Source organism: Ictidomys tridecemlineatus, chromosome 13 (genome assembly GCF_052094955.1).
Source record: "Ictidomys tridecemlineatus isolate mIctTri1 chromosome 13, mIctTri1.hap1, whole genome shotgun sequence".
In the NCBI taxonomy this organism is placed as follows: Eukaryota; Metazoa; Chordata; class Mammalia; order Rodentia; family Sciuridae; genus Ictidomys; species Ictidomys tridecemlineatus.
Window position 1 is genome coordinate 96,067,447 of NC_135489.1, and position 24,259 is coordinate 96,091,705.

Here is a 24,259-nt window from a genome sequence, read left to right on the forward strand (position 1 = left end):
CATATGGATAAATAAATAAAAATAAATGTTCACTGGCAACTAAAAAATATTTTTTAAGAAAGAAAAAGTACATAGATGTATGAGAATGGTGGACTTCTCCAGATATTTGGCTGATTAAACAAGAATAGGATTGTGTTTATGCAAAAGGAGGGCAAAAGGCAGAAGGGAGCCTGCAAAGAATTGAAGAGATATTTATACACATGTGATCATACAAGGATTATTTATTTTATTGCATTTATGAAAAGGATAGATCTTTTAAGAAAAAAAAGGTAGTTAGATCTATATTTACTTGTAATATCCATAATAAATTGGCAAGTGAAAAAGAAGCAAGTTTCACTGTAGTGTTTATAAAATGATACCATTTTGATTAAAATGAGGGAAAAAGGATATATATATATATAGTATATAAGTAAACAATCAGAGCAAAAGGCATGAAAGAATATAATGCAGGATGCTGGTACTGATTTCAGGGTGGAAGTAAAACAATTTATGTAGAGAGAGATTATAGTGTTTATATATCCTTTAATATAAAAATAAAAAAATCTAAATATGAAATAATGGATAAACACAGGTGGGTGGAGATAAAAAGCACAGACAAGAAACAGCCAAGGAAAATAAGTTAAAGAGAGAGAGGGATGAAGTCAGAGAGGCAGAAGGGAGCCAGCAAGGACTTGAAGAGATATTTCTACACACATAATCATACAAAGATTATCTGTTTTGCCAAGGGTCTATTGAGGAGAGGTTTTAAGAATTTAGCACACACCCATATGATGAAATATTATTTGGTCTGAAAAATAAAGGAAATTTTGACTGATACTATCGGAAGGAACTATCTGACCGATATGGAGGAACTTGAGAACATTATTATAAGTACAGGAATTTAGACAGACAAACACACACACACACTCACTCATAAAAACAGCACGTATTGTTAAGATCCAACTTATATAAAGTACACCAATTAGTCAAATTACTAGAGAAATTAGAATGGTGGTTGCCAAGCCCTTGGGGGTAAAGGGAATTATTATTATTAACTAAGGTGCAGTTTTTCAAGATGAAAAAAAAGAAAGGAGCTACATACTTGGACCAGTCAATACACAGTTCAAAACGAGGGGTGTCAGGAACTTCAGGTGCTAGGAGGGTATTCTGTTTGCAAGACCAAATCCCCCATACTGAAGGAAAAGTTCTTACTCAGGACAACAGACTGCCTTGGACCTAGTCACCCTTTGGTGACGTTGGACACTATCATGAGTTCCTGTGGGAATGTGGGAACCCCACCTAGCTGTTGAACAGCTTGGGAATCTGAGGCCTTGGAGTATCCATCCACGGAGGTACAGGAGGTTGGCACTGGAAGACCCCTGACAATTGCATCCTTGGAGCCTCCATTTCCTCTGCAGCCTCAAACTCCATGTACCTGGTTGGAGTTTGGAAAAAGGAGGCACAGGCTGAGCTGAAAAGCAGGTCAGCCATACCAGGCAGGTGCTAGTCCCATACCAGGCAGGAGCTGGTGGCAGGGATGTGGAGCTGTGCCCTGGAGTGGGCTGGGCCAGTCCCAGGAAGAAGCTTCTACGCAGGAAGAACCACATCAAGTCCATCAGCTACCACCTGAAAGGAATCAGATCTGAGGGACCTAGGCAGGGCCCCTGGCTGGCCCTTATTCTAGGTCTCTCCTGTTTCTGCCAGGAACCACACGGATCAGGTAAGTTCCAGAAACTCATCAGGGATGTGATTTATATCAGGGAAACCAGGGATCCTGGCCCAATTCAGGGATACTGAGTCTGGCACATGAGCCCTGGAAGGATCACCTGGGAGGCCAAGGGACAGAAGACGTCATGAGAAAATGGAAGCTAAACTGAGAACATTGGGTTGCTTCCAATGAGGGCTGTTCTTTTCCTTCTTTTCACTTGTTGCAATGGCAGGGATTTCATAGAACAAAGGCAGTAAGATCAGAGGCAGGTCCTCGGGGCATCTGAGGTGCTGGATGTCCCTGACCATGCACTCTCCACTGCCATCTTCTCTGGAACATGAGGTTGAAGTAGTGGCCATGTTCAGGACCTTTTGTAGTCCTCACTCTGTAAAGAGGTGCCAGTTCCCAGGCAAGTGGCCTGAGTGAATCCAGTGCTTTTCCCCTTTGCAGAGCCAAGAAAGCAGAAGGAGACGTTGTGACTGGGCTGGTTACTCCTCCCCACCCTGACCCTGAACCTCCATTGTTGCAGAGAGAAATCCCAGCCTTCCAGCTAGAGGGAGCTGTTATTTGGAGAGAGAGATGGCTTGGATCTAACACATAAGAAGGTGACAGGCCCTATCAGACACTGCTATGCAACCAAGATACCCACCACTCGGGTCTGGGCTCTGAAAACTGACTCACTTTTCTGCTTTCTCATAGAAGGCCATCTGATCAACATAGCTGGTGCACTGCCATTCCTGCAAACCCTTCCACAGGGCCTCCTCCATGGTCATGGTGGACTCCCATTGAGACAGGGACCGAAGCACTGGGCTGCACTTCATCAGGATCAGTCAGTGTCCACAATGTCACCCTCCATTCTCAGCCTAACTGGCCCAACATGTCTTCCTACCTTTGTTACATCTGCTCCATCATATTCAAGTATGGTACTGGGGCTCTGGGACACTATACCCCATATCAAACATTAACACCAAGGGATGTGTTGGCCTGTAGGATTTCACTTGGATTCCTTGATGGTATGGTGTGTTATGTGCTGAATTTGATTTTTAAGAATTTAATTTTTATTATTTTTTTATGTGATGCCAAGGATCGAACCCAGTGTCTTACTGGTGCTAAGCGAGCAATATACAACTGAGCAACAATCCCAGCCTGTACTGAATGTTTTATCCTCCAAAATTCACCTGTTGAAATCCTAACCCCCAATGTGATGGTATCTGGAGATGAACTTTAGTGTTTAGGAGGTTTGATGAGATACTGAGGATAGGGCTTCATGAAGGCATTAGTGGTCACCCAGGAGAAGGAAGAGACACTGATGTGATGTCAGTCATGTGAGGACAGTCGAATCTGTCATCTTCTTTAGCAAGGAGAGAGCCCACGTGGGAATCTGGATCAGGCACCCTTCATCTGCATCTCCCAACTCCAGATCTCTGAGAAGTGAAGGTCTGGAGTCTTAGTTACCTGGTCTATAGCATTCAGTATTGCAGCCAAGCTAACTGAGACAGTGCACAGAATGGCCTGGGAGCACAGTCACAAATTGGGGCAGTGATGAACATCCACATTCAGAATTCAAAGAGAGTAACTTCCTCATGAGTGCCACATGACCACAGTGTCCTTATCAAGAGTCCAGGACAACATGTGTGGATATCTGTAGAGTTCTGTCTTGGAGCCAGCAACCCTAACCCCACTTCTGGTTGTGATTTCCTCATGCCAACAAGAATCAGGTGTAGGGTAGATGGTGAAATAACTGGGAGAGGGACCATCATATGGAGCGAGATAGCCAACTCCAAATTCTGGCCCACATTACCCCAGAAACCTACTATAGCTTGAGTCTGCCATATGATGATGAAGACCATTGGAAACAAAGATTTCCATCACCCACAGGGCTGTGATGGGCACTGACTTAAGGCACATTTCCTCCCCTGGAGTGAGATCAATGATGCTGGGAATGTGGGTCTCTCAGCTTGTTTCCCACCCTCAGGACCTTCCTTCCAGTTCCCCTACATCCCAGCCTCCTTTTCTGTCCCTGTCACATCTCAAGGAGGAGTTCTGGGTCCCAGGGAAGAACACTCACATGAGTGGAGTCTTAGGAAGGTGCTGGTGGACCAGGATCTTGAAGCACTGCCAGTGCCTGAAGTTTCTGTAGATGCTCTGAGGTCCACTGGAGTCGTCTGGTGGCACTGCAGCTGGTGTACCCTCCCCGTACACTCCCTGTGGCCATGGGTGGGCATTCATTGGGAAGACAATGGGGGTCAGGTGGGCAAATGGTGGTGTTGCTGGAGTGTGAAGGTCAAAGTCCATCAGCTCCCATAGTTCTGGGTCCCCCCACTGGCTGAGATAGGCACAGTGGTCCTCCAGGCAGAAGCTGCTGTGAGGAATGGAGCAGGGTGATCCACACCACCTCAGAAGGCCCCTGGGGCCCTCCACTTGAGGTGCCTGAGTGAGGGCAACCTTCTGAATGTGGCTCTCCTAGTCTCCGTCTGGCCCCTGTTGACCAGAGTTGAATAGCCCAGACACACACACACACACACATCAGGGACACCAGCTCCTGCAGCCATTGACATTTCAGGGTAAGCACACTGCACAAGTGGGTTCCCCTGGGAGACTAGTGCAGTCACAGGAGGTAACATGGGCAGCACCCAGATGGCTGGTGTGTTGGCACAGGAGCAGAGGGAAGACAGGGCAGGTCTCTGAGGGGAGACATAGGGGAGCCAGGTTCTGCCTGGTCTCAGCACTCGAGATGCTGTGGAAGCAAAGTCAGGGAAAGTGGCTGTAGGAGTGAGGCCCCCAGCCTTTGTCACTAGGCATCTGAGGAGGAATGGCAACAGCTCAGGGTCTGGTGGGCAGGAAATCTTGTGGTTTGCAACTTTCTCTGAGTGAAATTTAGGCTTCCTCCAATCAAAAGTTACACTCAGAGAAATCTTGTTCCCAATACTCAAAGACTCCCTGAACATGGTCTATTGTGCACCTCCCTGACTAGAGGCCCCTTGGCATCCTTTGCTGACAGTGGGTCAGCGTCCAAGGCATCTCGCTGGAAACTGACTCTGCCAAGTGGCACCATGCCTCTCAGCATTCTCACCTACAGGAAGGAGACCTCCCTTCTCCAGGAAAGTTCCAGGCACTCCAAGGCCTATGTGGAGGTGACAAGTTCATAATTTATGGGTCCATCACCCCATCAGCCTTCCTTTTGCTGACTCTCCTTGGAAAACCCTCTGTTTTTTCCTGGCCTTGCACAACTAAACAAAAGCACCTGAGTGAAATGTCTCCCCAGCTAGACCTGAGGAAGCCTGAAGGTCACCAGGAGCACATCCTGCCCAGAGCACTTCTAAGCACAAGCACCAGTGGGGAAAAGATTCTGCCATCTCAGTGTATCTGTAAACAGGGTTTTCCCAAGAGAATTCTTGACGTGGCCACAACTAGATTAGCACTTGAACATTTTGGCTGGAGGTGCAAAAGCCATGGTCACAGAACTGTTCTCAACTTGAAATGAATCAAGGCAGTGGACCTAAAGTGTACGAGTGACATTGTACTTGTCCCACCCACCCAGCTGCATGGGAAATGACAGTTTTAGTTAAGAATGTTCAACATAAAGTTGAAAGAATGTCATGCGTTCTTAAATCTTGAACCATGGGAGATGCAGTGCTTAAACTGAACACCCAAGGGCCACACTTGCACATATCAAATAAATGGTGGGAAGAGTAGATAGGCATAGAGATAGTTCAAAAGTGTTGGGAAAACATACGGGGGAATGGGGTTGATAGCTAAAACGGAAGGGATTTCTTTTTGAGCTGTTCGAAGTACTCTATTTTTTGTTGTAGTCATGAAGGAAATGTTTATTGCCGATATGGAGGCAAAGTCTATGAAAAGGAGAATTCTAATATTTGATGGGTGATGTGAGTTGTGTGAATGTCTTCCTAAAGTGATTTTGTAATGATCTGCAGCAAAATAGTGAGATGTTAGCAGACAATGCCTCAGATGTTTAGCCAGGGTGCCACAGTCTGGCCAAGACCCCAGGAACTGCCCTGGCCAATGCATAGAGATCAGAAGGAGGTTTATAAACTGAGTTTCTATAAGAGTGCATCTAAAAAAAGGGAGCCCACAAGGGCCCAGTCCCTCTGGTCACTGTCAGGAAGCACAGCTTTTCATTAATGTAGGGAGTGGGTCTTGGTGGTGTCAGTTGATGACTCCCTAGTGTGCTGTGACTTCTTCTCCTCTCATCAGGTCACCGACTCAGGAAGACCATGGCCATGCTGGGGTTTTGTCCATCCTCACTGACCAGCATCATTCATGGGAGGAGAAAGAAGCTGTCTAAACACATACATGTCTAAACACATGTGAGTTGAATGTTCATCAACCCAGAGCGAGAAGGCTCCTGAGTGTTAGAAGGGAGGAGACAAAGGTGCCTGGAATCAGGGCTGGGAGAAGGGGGTCCAGAGCAGTGTGGGCAGTGGGATGAGGATGCAGGAAGAGTGGGGGCCCCTGAATCAGAGACGATGCTGATAATGGGCCCTTCCTCCTCCAGCAAATCCCAGGCACCACAGGACTATGAGGTCTTCCTGGGGAACACCCAGCTGTACCAGCACACCCAGCACACCCAGAAGATGCTCGTGAACCAGATTATCACCCATCGAGACTTTGAGAAGCTCTATGTCTTCGGGAGTGACATTGCCATGTTGCAGCTGCACCTGCCTGTGAACTTCACCCCCTATGTGGTTCCTGTCTGCCTCCCACGTGCAGACATGCAGCTGCCCAGTCAAAGGTCCTGTTGGATAACTGGCTGGGGAAGGCTCTCCGAGAAGAGTGAGGGGGCCTGGGAGAGGCAGGAAGGGAAATGAAGGACAGGAGGAAGCATCAGGGCAACAGGAGAGGGGTGGTTCAGCCAGGCAAGAGGCCCAGGCTGGTTTCTGAAGCCCCTGGACTTGACCCCTCTGTGCCTCATTTCCATGATCTCTCAGATGAGGACTGGGCAAGTGCTACATCCCTTTAGTTCTGAAAGTGTATGATTCTAGGCTTCAGAGTTCCATGTGGCCCAGTCCCTGAATATCTGGGGATCCTTAACAACTGGAATCAAGAATCTGGTTTGTTGGAGTCTTTGTGGCTTTTGATTTGAGTGTTTAATCAGCCAAGGTTTGGGATGACTTGAATGAACTCAAAAGCTGTTCCTGGGGGCTGTCCCGTTCCGGGTTGTTAGTTGGCTTTCCATTACTGTAAAAACAAAGCAAAACAAACTTGCCTGAGATAATGACTGAAAAAGAGGAAAGGGTTATTTTGATTCATGGTTTATGATGTTACATGGGGATGACTTTACATCCTGAGCAAGTTATGGAGCAGTGCTGCCCAGGAAGCAGAGAGCCAGAGGAGGGGCCGGGTTCCTGACATCCCCTTTAAGGGCACACCTCCAGTGACCTACCCTCCTCCTGTACACCCCATTGCTTCAAGATTCCAGCACCTCCCAATAGTGTCACGGGTTGGGGCCAAACTTTAAACACACAGGCCTTTGAGAATCCTTGGAAAGGTGCTTGGGAAAAGTGGGAAGTCACATGTGGCATCTGACCCCAGAGCCTGCATGATGAAGTCAGAGTGATCCCAATTTAGGAATGGTTAATGTCTATGAGCTCACCTAGCTCTTATCTTGTCCACTTCCCATTCTTGTCATGTAAACTGCATAATGAAGAAAGCTTTGGGGTTTTGTGTTGCCTTGTCAGATTGAAAGAAGAGAATTATAGACAAAGGCTTATGCCTGGATGATTTAATAAAGAAAGGATTGTTGATGGTTTGGGGAAATGCTTCTGGTGTATTTTCAATGAAAGAAAGAACAGTACAAATTTGTAATCATCCATGGGGTCAGCATTTGGTTCCGTGTCTCTCAACAGAGGTGTTAGAGGTGTTTTGGACAGACCATGTCTTCAGTGAGTGCTCTGCCCACAAGCCTAATACCTGCCCACCCAGTGTTAGGAACACTCCCTAGTCATGGGATGGCCAGCCCCCAGCACACATATGTGTATAAACACATTCTGGTTCTTCCTTGAAGACAAGATCCAAGTCTTGTTTTAATGTTCCAGACAGTGTCCCAAGGCACCTGGTAGGAACTCCACTGCTCTTTTTTACCCTGGCACAATAAATCACTGTTTCCTGCCTGTTGACTCCAAATTTCTCTCCCATTTTCCATCCTGTGTACTTCTACTCAAGTCCCCACATGGTGGCCTATTATGGGCACGTAGAATCAAATGTCAACTCCCCACCTTGGCTATAAGGCTGTACATAGTATCAGTGCTCTGCCCCTTCTCTGCCTCAGCTCCTGCTGCATCCCTCACATATCTGATAACTCGCAGCACTGTCCACTTTGCTCCTCCTTGAGCAAGGCCACCTCCATCCCTAGACCATTTACTTTGCTGTTTTCCCAGCCTAGCTTTCTTTCCCCTCTGCTCTTTGCATTACTTCTTTCTTCTTGACATTTACAGCTCAGCTCAGCTACTCCCAGTTTTACTCCATCATGTGAACTATTTTGAAATAGGCAATCCCTGCTGTCATCTCCCTGTTCTATCTGGTCCATAGCACTTAACAGTTTGTTCATTTCTTCTACTTGCTCTGTCTCTTCCAACTCAAATGTCAACCTGTACCTCAGTGTGTAAAATATGCCTAGCACAAGGACAAGTGAATAGATAAGTGATGGGGTGAGAGGATGGATGGATGGATGGATTGACAGATGGGAGGATGAATGTGGAATTGGATGGGAAGATGATTGGATGGATGGATGGATGGATGCATGGATGGATGGATGATGGATGGATGGATGGATGGGTGAAGTTGGTGGATGGGTGGTCGTATGTGTTAGTGGATGGGGAGAAGGAAGAAAGAATGGAGAGATTGATGAGAGTAGATGGAAAATGAGTGTGGGAAGATGGGTAGATGGATGGAGGAATGGGTGAATGCGTGGACGTGTGGGTGGGCAGGTCAGTGGATAAAGAGATGGCAAAAAGGTTAGTAATGGATGGGTAGAGAGTAGACTGAATGGTTCATGAGAGGATAGGTGGGTGAGTGAATGGTTGCTGAATTCCAGGGAGTGGAGTCACATAATTAGTGGGATTTGCCACTTTGTGGAACAGGAAAGGTTGTTCTGTTGTTGGAGGAATAGGCTAAGTATGTGGACAGCTTTGAGAAAAGGGTGGGGGGCTTAGCATGGAAGACTGAACCGAGGTTTGAAACCCATGCTTGAGAGTAGTGGTGAGCGTCAGGCAGAGTGGGGGTTCTGAGTCGTCTGGGTTCTTTGCTAAGGCACAGTGCATGTCACTCACCTCCTTCTCATTTTCACAGAGCCATTGTTACTGCCCTACTCTCTCCAGGAAGCTAAGGTGAGTCTTATGAATAGCACCATCTGCAATACCTTCTATGGGCAAACACCTGGAGAAGGCAGGAAGTACTCTGTGCAGGAGGAGATGCTGTGTGTGGGGGACTTCTCAACAGGAAAGGCCATCTGCCAAGTAAGTAAGGTCGGGCTCTGCTGCTCTCTTGCCTGTTCTGCTGGCCTCAGTTTCCCCTGGGGGGCCTGTGTTGGCCTCAAGTGTCTTGGTGGAGACCCCAAACTTCCTGCTTCCTTCCTTCTACATATTTTCCGTGGGCTCCATTCCTCATCAGTCTTCCTTCAGACCAGCACCTTCCTCAGCCCATCCCAGCACAAAGCTGTCTGCTGTGAGGACCCTCAAACAGTATCCATTTTAGTTGCCTGTTTTAAACTTTGATGTGTAGCATACACACAGGATGAGTTATTTGTAAGTGCACAGCATGATGACTTTTGTGAGGTTGATGCAACCTGTTACCAGCCCTCCCCACAACTCTCCATTCCCTTCTTGTCCCTAACCAGCAGATTTCCTTTTAGTCTTTGGAATTGATTCTGAATTTTCTGCAGACAGGATTTACTGTTGGCTTTCTTCTGTATTTTAACATTATATTTGTACCCAGGGTTTTTACTGTAAGTTCATATCAGCTGTCTAATCATCAAAAAATAAAGGGTAAGCCACAATTGGGGGGGCTATTGGTCACCTGGTGTGTTGGAATACACCTGTAAGCCCAGTGGTTCAGGAGGTTGACTGCAAATTCATGCCAAGCCTCAGCAATTTAGTGAGACATTTTGCAACTTAGGGAGACTGTTTTCATATTAAAAATAAAAGAAAGTGTGGATGTGGAACAGTCGTGAAAAGCCCATGGATTCAGTCCCTGGTAATAAAAAATAATACTAATATCTGGTTGGTAGTATACAAAAATGCCAATGTCATAGAAAAGAAGGAATGAATGAGACTGAAGTAGGTTAATAAAACTTGGTATTTAAAGATAAGATGGGATCCTGGATTGGATCTTGGAATAGAATAGGGATATTTGGGGGCAGAGACTCACTGGTAGAGTGCTCACCTAGCGTGTGTGAGGAGCTGGGTTCAATCCTCAGCACCACATGAAAATAAAGAAAATAAACTTATTGTGTCCAACTACAACTAAGAAAAAATATTTTAAAAAAGAATAGGGATGTTTGTTCCTAGTGAAATCTGAATATTTATTTAATAATATTGTACCATCTCTACTTCCTTGGTTTAAGTATTTGTACCATGGTTATGTCAGATGTTAACACTAGAGGAAGCTAGGTGCAGGATATGTAGATCCTCTGTAGTATCCTGCAAATCTAGCCTAATCCTACATTATTTCAAAATGGAAAGATTTGAAAAGATTGAAAGAAACCCTTTACCAGAGAGTTCATTTAGATATCAAACAAGCAAATGAAAAAACCTCTCAATATTGTCAGGCACAGGAGAAATACAAACTCAAACACCAGTGAGATGCCTCTACACATTAATTAAATGGCTGAATTCAAATGACTGGCCACGTCAGTTGTTGACAAGGATGTGAAGCACCTGGAACCCTCAACATACCCGAATGGTAGCGTTGTAATCTGGTGCAAATATTTTGAAAACAATTTTGTAAAAAGCTATATACACTTCTACCATACAATCCAGACATAGTAATGTTAGGTATTTACCCAGCAGAAGTGAAAGTAAGACTTGTAGATGTCCAAGAAAGACATCTATATGACTACAAGACAGTTCACAGCAGGTTTCTTGGGTAATAGTTCAAAACTAAGAAAAAGCTAAAAGATCAGTAGCAGGCTAATGAACGAATAAACTAAACAATATCCCTACACTAGTGCACTACTCGGCAGTAAACAGGAATAAACTATGGTGCTCACAGCTACCCAGGTGTACTACTAAATATAGTATTTAGGGAGGGGCTATGGACTGATGGATTTGGAAACACGATCTCCACTGGGAGGATCATCTCCGGAGCTTCTTGCTGCTTCATTCTGGTGTCCCTCATTGGGGGCTTGAACTGATTGGCCTTCACTAGGGCCCTGCTTCACATAGTGGCAGCCCAGGGTGTCCAACATTGCCACCTGGTATTTCTGCCCCCACTCAGCCCCCATCCTAACTCCTCTCTCTCTTTCCTCAGGGTGATTCTGGGGGTCCTCTTGTCTGCTATGGCCCCAGTGCCTGGGTCCTGGTAGGACTGGCCAGCTGGGGCCTGGACTGCAGGCCTCCCATCTACCCCAGCGTCTTCACCAGGGTTGCCTACTTCATTGACTGGATCAGTAAAGTCAGGAAGCGGAGTTCTCTGCCAGACCCTCCGCCTGACCCTCCTCCCACAGACTTTCCATCCCAGCCTCTGAGAGCTTCCGGCTGCCCCGGGCCCTGGAACACGCTCATGTGCACACAGACCTGGCTCCTTGTGCCACTTATCCTCATGTTACAGCAGCAGGTCCCTGAGTGACTGTCAGGGCCCTACATATTTCCTCTGCCCAGGCCTCCGGCCTCTTGCTGCAGCTTCTCTCACTCAAGACCACTGTTGATCTAAACAGCTCCTTTCCTCAGCTTCCCTGTCCATCATCTGCCACTCCCAAAGCCAAGTTCAGCAAACCAACCCAAATAAAAGACTCATCCTCCTGTTCCTCTGGCTGTGCTGCCCTCTGGGCTCCTTCTGTCCCTCAGTGCTCTCCTTTCCCTTCCACTTGGTCATCTGGCTTCCAGAAGGAAGAGGAAGGGGTCTTCTTAGGAATCTTCAGCCAAGGGGCCCTGGGGCAGAAAGCACTGCCATAGGGTGGACTGTGAGGAAGTTGGGAGCCAGGGGGCTTTCTAAGCAATAGTCATGGTCTCTCTGCTCTGGCTGACTGCTCCTACCCTGGGGAGCACCGGATTGTTCAGAGAAGGCCAGGCTTTACACTTGGTGTCCAAGTGTAAGGGAGGCAGTGCTTCCCCTCAGTAGATATGTGATCTGATGCAGATATATTGAAAACAATTTTGTAAAAAGCTATCTACACTTCTACCATACAACCCAGACTTAGTTTGAATCAGTGGACCTGAGGAATGACGACTGGTCCTGTCCTGTAGCCAGAGGTCTCTCAGATGTCGGTGGTGGGGGCTGGAATCTGGTCAAGAAGCAGAGAGAAGGCCCTGATGCCAGACTGAAAGCTCATCCTCATAAGGCAGCGGTTTTCAGAGCTCTGCCCCCTTTTTGACACCTGGTGTGCTTTTCATCTACATCTACAGGATGCTTCAGGCATGTAGACACTGTCCACTTCCCCAGCCCAGTCACCCATGAACATGGTGCCTGTTGTCTAAGGCCCAGGGTACACCTACCCTTGTGTCCACATGCCTCTTGGGGTTGGATCCCAGTGTCACCTTGTTGATGTAGCTGATCCTATAATAGGGGTCCAGTAAAAATAAGTTTTAAAGTAGTGTGGCTGTCTTTCCCAAAAATATGCTGGACACAGGTTTTGATGCAGCCAACAGGAACCCAGAGGCCTCACAATACCCACCCCCAATGTTCAGATCCCTTGTTGAAAGGGAGAGCTTTTATTTAGCAGATGGTCACATAAACTGGACACCATTTATGGGTTTCAGTGGTAAATGTTTCCTACCCTGATATTTCTCAATTTCCTGGACCCTTACGGACAGGAGAATGGATGAACTCTCATGAACATTAGCAATAGGACTTCCCTGTCTTTGACCTTCTGAAGGATCAACAATGGCCTTTCCAGTGTGAAGACACTGTAGGAGCTTTAAGTACAATCCTGGCCTTTGGCCAGAGCACCTCTACTAATGGATGATGGTATAACCACCATCTTTGATGGGTCTTGGAGCTCCATACTCTATGGAAGGTGGAAGACAAGAGCTTTCCATCTGGTAACAAAACAGGTGATCTCGCCCAACATGACTGCTCAGAACTATGGTCTGCATATGAGTTATTTGCACAGCATGTGGTCCATGCATCTTCTGCACAGGGTCAGGGGAGCTTGGGTGGTTCAGGGCTGAGTACCACCTTCTGTTGGTGCTATGGAAACCTCAGGCTGACTGGTGCTGGGGACCCGGGCAATGTCTTTCCTATTGCAGGGGCTGGGAGATTCTCTGATCCGTGGGCATTCTCGCACTCTAAACCAAGAGATCTCAACTCACACCTAGTCCTCATGACAGATCCACCGAATATCAGCTTCACCCAAGTGGTTTTTCCTTAGGTGAAGCAACTCAAGTACTCAGTGTCATTTATTTTCAATGGTGAGCTGAAGCATATAAGGTTCAGAAACTGCTTGAGATGTTATAGGAAGCATGTAGTGACAGAGGAGTAAGCCCAATGCCACTTTGAAAGAGTTTGAAGGCCTGTTTTTCCCCTCTTCTGTAGGCTGCCCTAACCCAGCCTCAATCACCCAGGAGAGACTTTTTATGACCCCTCCCAAATGTGAGCTCCAGATACTGCCTTCAGGAGAGGGAGTGACTGGCTGGGCCTGGAGCAGGGTTTCAAGCAGCCCTATGGGGAGAGCATTATCAGGAGGAAGGATTTGAAATTTTTGGTTAGGGCCTCCCTACCCTCACAGGTGGTGCAAGGAAACAGGCTACTGCTCATTGGAAGATCAACTGTAGAAGAGCTGTAGAGGGCAAGAAGTGAGCCAAGGTCGTTGGAGATGCTGCTTCCAGCCTGGAACAGAAGGAGCTTGGAAGTCCTCACTCCCACTCTCAAAACAGGAAGGCTGACAAACTGAGCATCCACACCTCTTCTTAGGTCCTTCAGATAATTGAGGTCCCCAGGCAAACGGTGACCCTCACATTTGCAGAGACATTCTTATCTGGAGACTCAAGGCGTACCTGAAGGGAAGCCGAGGCTCACACACCTGGCACCGGCACCAGTGCTGGGTGAGGAAACCTAAACTGCAGTGGAGCAGTTGCTGGAGACTTGAACTCCAGAGAGGCCATGGGAGCACTGGGGTCCCTCACTCCCTTGGGTGCTACCTCCAGGAGCCTTGTCAGGTTCTCAGGCTTTAGACCAGAGGATCAAACAGTACCCCTGTTTGTGGCAATGGCATGGGGAAAATAACCATTCTGAACTATTACCAGAGTATTAGTTCTACTCTATAAAAGCTGCTACAGGAGAAAGTGTCATGCCAGAGCTGATCTTTATGACTTTATCTGCATTTAAGTGACTTGGAGTGGCAAACATCAACCTCCTGCTCCCTCTTTCATTCCTGCCCTATCATGGTTGGGAGTGCATGAAGGCTCCCTGTGAGACTGTGAGGTCTAATCCTAAGACTAGGGAGTGCTTCCTGTCCCACATGCTCACTTCAGCACCACCTCAGTAGGGCTTCTGTATAATGAGAGAGGAAGGAACTGTCTCAGCCCATAATCAGTAAGGATCCACTGGGCAACTAACAGGCAAGAGCGGAGACGAAAGTAAGGACAGCAGAGGAAATACAGTCTGTCACCCCCATGGCCATGTCAAACAGTAAACAGCCTAAAATACTCACCAGATAAGCACAAAACATCGCACTGCACATTGATGAACCTTTCACCCAGCAGATCATATGTGACTTTGTACAGAAAATTTCAAGGTATACATGAAGAAGAAGAAGAAAAAAGAAGAGGATGAGGAAGGAGAAGAAGAAACAGAATCAGATAACATTTCTTCAAGGAAAACCAAACATCAAAACCAGGCTTAGATTTAGTGGGCATTTTGAAAAATTCAGATCAAGAATCTGAAATAATTATGAATACATTGTGGGCGATGTCAACAGGCAGATGGACACTCCAAGAAAGAGTCAAAAGGAAATTCTAGAAATCAAAAGATATTATAACATAAATAATACCTTTAAATATTTAATCAATAACCTGGTGCAATGGCTAATTTTAATGATCACTTTATTAGAGTAAGAGATGCTTAAGATTAAGAGGCTTCTGGGTTTGGCAATGAGAATGTGTCTAAGTACAATTAATATACACTAATAAGTATAATAATATACAAACTGGACGAGCTTGGAATTAATTTTTTTATTTGGAAAAATAAAAGATTTGTGAATGGTAATGAAGCACATGAAAATATGTTCCGCATCATCAGGCATTAGGGAAATGCAAATTAAAACTAAAATGGGAGACCGCTTAATTTGAGTTGAATGGCTGATAAAAGAGATGATATCCAAACTTAGCAAGGATGTAGAAAAAGTGAAACCCATTCACATTTCAGCAGGAATGTAAAATTAGAGACCTTTTAGAAATCAGTTTGGAAATTTATAAAATATTAAACAAAAACTTACCACATGACCCAGCAGTTTCAATTCTCAGAATTTACCCAAGAAAAACAAAACTGCATGTCCAAAAAGAAAGTAAGTAAACTAAAGAATTAAAATAAAATAGTTAAAACAAATGTGTCTCCACAAATACTTTCACAGGAATATTCATAGCAACATTGTACATAATATCTCCAAACTGCAAACAACCAAATGCTTGTCAACTGGTAAACAAATATCATAGTGATACAACCATGGGATGGAATAAAAAGAAGCATAATACAGGCACCTGCCTAGAACTTCAAATAGGTTATGTTAAGTGAAGGAAGCTGGATGCAGAAGACAACAAGTTCTGTGGTTTTATTTATCTGGAATGCCTAGGAAATGCTCATAGGAAAAAAAAAAGGACTTAAAATTATTGACATTTTTCTAGGAGTGGAGGCAAGAGTGAAGATAGCAAGTTAGGTGATTATTGCCCAAATCCATGAATTTACCAAAAATCATTGAATTGTCTACTTGTAATGAGTGAGATTTATAGTATATAAATAATATTTCAATAACACTGTTTTGAGGGGAAAAATAAAAATGGTATGATAATGGTGAAGGCACCTAATGTGGAGTTGGGTTGCCAGTGCAAATCACCTTGGAGACCTGACAACACCTACAACTTGGGCACCTGCCCAAGTGCATCCTGGCTGCATGGAGAGCCTTAACAGCAAGGGCTTTGGGGATGACAGCACTGAGTTACGAATGAAGACTGCCGTGCTGGAAAAAATAAGCCATTTTGTAGGAAGGGGCATGAGTACAATTTAAGTCTCTGTATAGTTTGGTGGAAGGAGTGGTTTGTCCAGAAGATCAAGAGTTTAATCGTGTTTCAGGAACAGGTAGTTTGTCCCACTTGGGTCAGCATGGTGGGGTGGGGTGCAGCCCAGATAAAGGTTGAGCTGTGGTTCCCAGTGGTATGTGATTAACAATGGCTTCTTGCTTCATTCCAAGTGCCCAGAACCAATTCTGCTCCATTTGATATTTTTTCCTGACAGTGGCAAATAAAATAAGTTCCCTATAGTCCTGAAGTGTATGGTCAGACATGAAGCAAAAGCATAAGAAATAAATGCAAAAATGACACCTTCCTTGAAAACTCTGCTCACTGGCTGCAGGTCTTCTTGTACCCGGGTATTCCCATTGGCCCCTCACAGTATGTGTGAAGGGCTGGGGGTGTGGGGAGAGAAACTTCAGGGTTCAGGGACGACAGCAGTAGCAGCAGCAGCCAGAGGCAGGGTCTGGCTCAGCTCAGGTCCCCACAGCCCCTGACCATCCAGAGTGCAGAGTGGAGCGTGTGACCTGTCCCTGACCTGGGACTGACCCAACTATAGACAGTCCCTAATATAACCCAAGTCACACCCCTTCTGTCCCCTCTAAGCCCTGATGGGTGCATTCACTGGAGACCAAACAGCCTGGAGGTCCTGACTCCATCCCAAGACAGACCCCCACTGACACAGTGTGTGACACAGCCTGACCTCAGCCTGACCTATATTGAGCATGGCTGGCACAAATCCAATCAAGTTCTCCTACGAATCAGTGAGGAAAAAAAATGTAAAAAGGAAGCTACGCACCACATGGCTCGCCAATCATTGGAATGGGGAGGTTGGCAAAGAACAATGATTTTACCACAAGGTGGCCAAGGTTTAGTGCTATTTATGGGACAAAGAACTGGGGAGAGTTCAGGCATGCACGAAAGTGACTGGAGGTGAAATGGGTCATATCTGTCATTAGTAATCAACTTCATTGTTCTTTAGAGGACATGGGTTCCCAAAGTGGTGGCGTGGGTGTGATCCAGTTGTGGGGTTGTCAGCCCCAAGACATCTAAAGGTCACCATCAGACACCAGTAGAGGCCCAAGGGAAGTCAGTGCTTTCAACAGAAGCAGGTGTTACAGCCCTAAAAATTAACCTAGGAAAACATGATCATCCTAAACCCCCACTTCAGAGGTGTTATCTCCACTAATGGGAAATGACAGAAACTGTAAGTATCAGAGCCTAATGGAAAGAAGTTCGGTCATGAGGGTGGGGTGCTCTTGATGTGCAGAGGACCATGTCCTCCAATTTGTTTCCTTGTAGCCATGAGGTGAAGAGGAATTCTCACTACGGCTCCTGCCATAGTGTAGTGCTCTCCCGCTGGACTGAAGCAATGTGTCCAAGTTACCATGTAACAAAGAAACAAACCACAAAACCATGACCCAAAGTTAAATTTCCTCTTTTGAACTTGATTTTCTCAGGTATTTTGTCACAGTGACCAAAAGCTAACTCATCTATCAGTTGTCTCTTCCCATGTCTCCTTCTCCCCCATCCCCAGGCCTAAACCACCCTACTACTGCCCACGCCCTAAGGGTTTCTATTCCACTTGGTGGTAAGTGCTCACAATGAATTTCTTTTTAAAAAATATTTTTATTTTTAGTTGTAGTTGGACACAATACCTTTATTTGACTTATTTATTCTTATGTGGTGCTGAGGATGGAACCCAGGGCCTTGCACCTGCTAGGCGAGCTCTCTACTGCTGAGCCCCAGCCCCAGCCCACATGAATTTCTCATGCAAAAAAATGTAGCTTTCTTTTGCTCTGAAGAGAACTGAGAGACATCATGGCTTTCTTTACACAGCTCTCTAACCAGGAGGGCTCCTACCCACTCCACAGACTAATTCCTCTTGGACAGCAGTCCCTACAGCCCCTTATAACTGCCCCCTATATTAGAGCATCTCTCTAGACCCCTTCCCTCAGTTCAGCCCTCTTTGCCTATGTCTATGAATTTATTGCTGATATGGAGGCAAAGTCTACGAAAGTCTACTGAAAACCTTAGAATTCCAATATTTGATGAGTGATGTGTGTCATGAGAAGGTCTTCCTAAAGTTTTTTATAATGAGCTAAAGTATAAATTTTAAGATGTTAGCAGACCACGGCTCAGATGTTGGCTGGCATGGCACAGGCTGGCCAAGGTCCCGGGAAACAGGAGACTCTGACCAAGCCTACCCAGTGCAGAGACACCAGGAGGAGCTTCTTCAACTGAGTTTCAATGAAGGTGCAGCTAACCAAGGGCATGCATCCAAAAGGGGCCAGTCCCTGTGGTCACCGTCAGAAAGCAGAGCACATCAGTAATAGGGGGAGTGGGTCTTGCTGGTGGTGTCAGTTGACATTTCCCTAGGGCGCTGTGACTTCTTCCCCTAGAAGCCAGACCTTGTCCTCTTATCAGGCCACCTACCCAGGAAGACCATGGCCATGCTGGGGTTTTGTCCATCCTCGCTGACCAGCATCATTCAGGGGAGGAGAAAAAAGCTGTCTAAACACATACTGTTTCCAGAATTACATCTAGAAACCTGATTAATGGCACAGGGGCCTGAAGCCTCCAAAGCAGTTCTCCATCCAAATGAGACAGGAGGGCTCAAAGTTGTCAAGAAATACTTGAGAAAACATTGTGTCCCTGTCTGTGAAACCCATGGAACCTGTGTCCTATGAAGAACCATGGTGTTTGATTACACACGACAGACCACAAACTACATCACATCTGATCCCTTTTGTGCATGTCAGAACTCACTCCAGCTCTTATCAGGAGCACTAAACTTTAGCCTCCTTGTAATTAAACCATTCTCCTTTGCAAACTTCCCGGTTTTGTAAATGTGCAATCCATGTTGTGTAGCCTCAGTTTCTTTTTCTCATTGGTTTGTAGGAGAACTTGGTTACATTTGGGACGGCCACAAGGAACACAGGTCAGGCTGTGGTCAGGGCAGGGATGACACTAGGAAGGGTCAGAGCTATGTCAGTGGTGGTTCTGCCTTGGGATGCAGTCAGAGCCTCCAGGCTGCTGGGTCCCCAGGGAGTTCATGGTCAGGACTGTAGAGGGGGTGGGAGGGTGGGAGGAAGGCCATGATCTCTCCTCAGGCCACCTACACAGGAAGACCATGGCCATGCTGGGGATCAGTCCAAGCACACTGTCCATGATCATTCAGGAGAGGAGAAAGAAGCTGTCTAAGAAACAAGACAAAACCACTGTTTCCAGGCTTATTGCCAGAAACCTGGTTAATGGCACAGGGGACTGAAGGCTCCAAAGTGACTCTCCTTCCAAAGGACACAGGAGGGACCAACGATCTCAAGAGGCATGTTATAGAAAAGCATGCCCCTGTCTGTGATGGCCATGGCTGCCACAAAAGCCTCATGGTCACTCAGAGCCTTTTGCATCCATATCAGGTCCTGCCCAGATGACTCCGCCCTTTGGGGGCCCTTAAGTGGTCCCAAGCCTGGAGAGCAAGGAGTCCTTCCCCTAACCATGCTTAGGCAGAAATACTGGGGGTATCTGCTAGGACACTGCATGCTTGAGCCCATCTATTTAATTCAAATAAATTTGTTTCCCCATCTCCTTATGCCAACAGTGGCTGTGCATCCCTTCATGATCTGTACCTCTTCCCATTCTGCTGCAGCATGAGTCCTAATGAAGGCTCTTAGGGATGGGTAGAGTTTGTAGATTCAGACTCTCATCTCAACTGGAGCAGGACGAGTTGGTCGCACTGAAAACTGGCAAACTGTGCAGGTCAACCTTAAGGTGGCCAGCACAGAGAGTGACCCAGAGCAGTGGCAAGCTACAGGAGATGCTAGGTCTGTCAGATGAGTTCCAGGGCATTTTAGGAAGTGGCTGGCTGCTGCCCCCAGGAAAGCAACAGGAGAACTGCTGCCACTAGGAGCTGGGGTTTGATGACATTCAGTGTCAGGGGACTAACACTACGGTCTGAGAGCCACATGTCAGTCCTCAGATCCCAGAGCTACACCACCAAGGAAGATGTGCTTTGCCTCTTTGTGATTCCTCTTCATGTCTGGCCCTCTGATAATTGGTAAGAGAGATGTTTAAGGGACACAGATCATGAAGGGATGCCCAGAGAAGATTCCCTAAACCAAGAGAGGCCTTTTCAATGGTGCGATGATTAGGGTTTTGTCCTAGGATAAGAGGAAGAACCAGTCTAAATCTGCAAACAAGACCCAGTGGATGGACGCTTGTGCTCCCTTGGTCCTGGCAACCTGAGTTATCTCTTCTCAGTTCTCACTGCATCGATGTGCACAGACCACATGGCAGAAGGCAGCAGCTGCAGAAGATGTTTCCTACCAAACTGCGTTTATTATAACTGACAGTCCACCAGGGTACAGCTTCCCACCAAGGCTTGAACATTGTGACCCTCCCCTCTAGTACCCTCCCTTCTGCCCCCCACCTGCCCTCTTACTACATTCCCTGTACCCTCCCACCCCCTTCACTTTCCTGAGAACCCGCAGGAACTGCCCTGTGTGGGGAAGAAGGTCTTCACAAGCTGAAGACCTTTGGCCCTTCTGGTGTAGAATGAAGCAAAGGTGAGATCTTGCCTGAGGGGCAGCCACCCCAGAGGCCACCGGCCAACACTGCTGTCCTCAGGGCCTCTTCTTCTGGTTGCCAGATGACACACACTTTCTCTTCTGAGGCCGTGAGGTTCCACCTAGCTCCAGGTCCACACCTTGCCCTCCGATGACCTGGAGGGGAGGCCCAGTGCAGGGTATCTTTTGCACATTGCATGAGCGTCCAGTGAGAGCGCTCTTCATGGTCCTGGCACCTGGAGGAGGGTGGGAGCTGAGGCGTCCCCTCTTGGGGGGTGGGGCCTGGAGTGCTTGGTCTCCTGAGCACAGGGTTTCTATTGGAGGGGCCTGGCTCTGGGACAGTCCCCAGGGCAGCAGGCGGTGCTGGGAGATAAGGAGGAAATCCAGGCTTTGGAGCTCATCGTCCACACTGCAGCCATTGGCTGTCTTATGTGGCCCCCCAGCAGAAGTGGCTTTTCTGGGACCCACTACGCCTTTGTTCCCCAGGTTTAAGGAGGAGGATCTGCAATTATGGGGAGGATGGTTGGAGTGGATGGTCCCCAACGAGGATGACCCACGACGGCCTTGGAGGACAGCAGTGTCCTTCGATCCCAGCAACTCTGGCTCCATGGCCCTGCGCCTCTTCATGACCTGGGAAGCCACCTCTGTGGACCAGTCCTCCATGCTGGCCCCTTGATCAGTGTGATGCTTCCGCTTCTCTGCACCTTGGTTGGCAGGTGCCTGGGAAGCTCTTGAGTCCTGTTGGGACATACCATGACCTTGAGGCCCCTGCAGAGCTGCTTCTTCACAAGCTGAAGGAGAATATGGGCACTGGCCAACTCTTCTACATGCATGACATGGGCCACAGGGACTGGGACAATCATTTCTATGGGAGGTGGGAAGTGAAGGGACAGACTGAGTCTCTGCTGGCCACCCTCCTGGGCTTTCTTCTTGATGCCCTGAACCCATCCATGAATCTTCTGTCTCCTTCCTTTCCCTTCTACATCCTGTGTCCTGTGAAGTCACTCAAGGAAACATGGATCATAGGTACGATAGGGACAGATGACGTCCTGTGGGCCACATGACTAGGGTCCTGTGCCTTCCTCATCTACGTGCTATCCCTTGATCCTCTGTCCACCTGTGGCCACTCCCTTTCTTGTCTATTTGTGTCCCTTTGTCTCCTAGCTGGCCAGTATTGCTCTCTGCCTTATCCACGTGGTGTCTTTCTCCACCTCCCCTAAACCTGGTTTGTCTACCTCCATAGTTCTCTGTGGTGCCTCTTTCTCTTCTCTATCTTTTCTTTCTCCCCAACCCCTGGTGTTCCTGCCATTGTTTGTGAGGAGTATAACCCGTGTACCTCCTACCTGGTCTACTTGGGGACCCTACTTCCCTCTCTACCTGGGCAGGCGTGAGTTCTTCCTCCTGGTCCAGCTCTTTTGTTAGCGACAAGATATCTATACATGGTTCAGAGGAAAGTATTTCTTCCAGGAAGCGGGAGTGAATTATGTTCTCTGCCTGGGATGAGAAGGAAGAGAGTGTGAGTGACCTTGGGAGTAAATAGCCCCAAGTCAGGAAGACTTCTAGTAGAAACAGGAAGCAATGATGATCCCATTCTCATTACACCATGGGGCTATTATAGCCCAACGACCTGCTACAAACATTTAGAAGAGGGCACGCATGTGTGTGTGTGTGTGTGTGTGCATGCACACCCCCCCACACACACACACACATACACATACACACACCAACTCTGCTGAGAATCTGTGCTAGATGATCAATTCCATGAGTTTTGCAACCTTGACTACACCAAGATTGTAGGCGCAGCCCACCTTGTTGATAAAGTCCTTATCGACGTAGCTCAGGAGACTTGAGTCTGGGTATAAATCCTCTATTGCCTGATGCTCCAGTCCTTCCTCTCCCAAGATCTCAGCAAGCTCTTCTGTGGACAAGTGGGAGGGCTCCCATGTGGGAAAGGTGGTAGGCCCAAATAGCTCATCCATGATGTCCATGTACTCTTGGATGGCTTCAGGTGGGATCTCCTCAGGCGCCTTGGTCTCAGGCCCTTTGGTCTTGGCCACCTTGTTCTTGCGCGCCTTGGTCTTGCGTGCCTTTGTCTCAGGCACCTTGGTCTCTGGTGCCTTTGGTTTGGCTGTTAATGAGCAGGCAGGCTGTATTTTGGGGTTGGTCTCTCTGGAGGTGCACCCTAGGACAGGGAAGACCAGAGTGGTGCATGAATGAGGGATCCGTGTTCATCCCAAACCCTGGGTAGTAGGCAAGGCTCAGTGGACCTAACCTGGCATGCCATGCATGAGGCAACCTGACCTAGGACCTGAGGGATATAACAGTGCACCAGATGCGCCATCTAGGAGAGTCTAGCGGGAGGACATTTAGAGAGACTGAAATTCCATGTTCTCTACCCTCCAGGACCCAAGTCCTGGGCAGATGATATGTGTGTTCTTTGGACAGACAAGGAGACAAAGGAGCTGTGTACTTGTAAGGGTGAATACGCAGTTTAGACTGGGTGGCAGGGACCTCAGGGGCTGGGGGCTGTTCTGCTTCAAGACCAAATCCCCCACACTGAGGAAAAGGTCTTATTTGAGACCACAACTTGCCTTAGCCCTTGTCACCATTCAGAGACTGTCGTGGGCTCCTGTGGGAAAGAGGAAACCCTACCTGGGCGTTGGAAAGCCTCCAGGACTGGCGGCTTTGAAAGTTGCAGCATTGGAGGTACAGGAGGAGGTCGGCACTGGAAAACCCCTGTCAACTGCATCCTTGGATCCTCCATCTCCTCCGCAGCCTCAAACTCCATGAACCTTGGTGGGCAAGGGAGGCACAGGCTGAGCTGAGAAGCAGGTCAGCCATAGCAGGCAGGTGCTAGCCCCATACCAGGGAGGAGCTGGGGGCAGAGATATGGATCTGTGTCCTGAAGTGGGCCAGGCCAGCCCAGGAGGGAGCTGCTACATAGGAGGAATGGCCGTTCTGAGGGAACACCACATCAGCCAGCACCTGAAGGGAATGAGCTCTGAGTGACGCGGCATAGCCCCTAGGTGACCCTTGTTTCCCCTGTCCCTGCCAGGAACCACATGGATCAGGCAAGTTCCAGAAACTGGTCAGGGAAATGATGTATATGAGGGTCCTGGCCCAATTAAGGGATGCTGAGGCTGGGACCTTGAGCCTTGGAAGGATCACCTGGGAAAGAAAGGCACAGGAGGGGTCATGTGGAGGTGGAAGCTAAACTGAGAACATTGGGTTGCTTCCTTGGAGGGCTGGTTCTTTTTCTTCCTTTCACTTGTTGGAATGTCTGGGATTTCATAGAGCAAAGGCAGTAAAGATCGCAGACCTGTCCTAGGGCATCTGAGGTTCTGGATGCCCCTGACCGTGCACTCTTCACTGCCACCCCCTTCTGGCACATTGGCTTGAACGCGTACCACTTTCATGAGCTCCAGTAGTCCCCACTCTAAAGAGGTGCCAGTTCCCGGGCAGGTGGTGTGTGTGAGGCTAGTGGAACTCTTTACCTCTGCCCAGACAACAAAGGAGAAGGAGTCAGTGTGGCTGGACTGGTTTCTCCTCCCCATTGGGACCCTGAACCTCAAGACACAGTTGGAATCACAAACATTGAGGCTGGAGATTCT

The 24,259-nt window shown here is 47.5% G+C and overlaps 1 protein-coding gene and 2 long non-coding RNA genes across 4 annotated transcripts in view; 2 read left to right on the forward strand and 1 right to left on the reverse strand.

Annotated features, from left to right (window-relative positions):
- LOC144370058 (putative serine protease 47) overlaps positions 1-24,259 on the reverse strand; it is a 405,363-nt gene that overhangs the window by 127,582 nt on the left and 253,522 nt on the right. The gene's annotated exons all lie outside the window — the stretch shown is intronic.
- Positions 5,849-11,668, forward strand: LOC144370042 (uncharacterized). The gene is made up of 3 exons (XR_013429966.1): positions 5,849-6,015; positions 6,204-9,162; positions 11,174-11,668. It is a non-coding gene; the product is annotated as an uncharacterized LOC144370042 (long non-coding RNA).
- LOC144370043 (uncharacterized) lies at positions 20,428-21,630 on the forward strand. The gene is made up of 2 exons (XR_013429967.1): positions 20,428-20,648; positions 21,135-21,630. It is a non-coding gene; the product is annotated as an uncharacterized LOC144370043 (long non-coding RNA).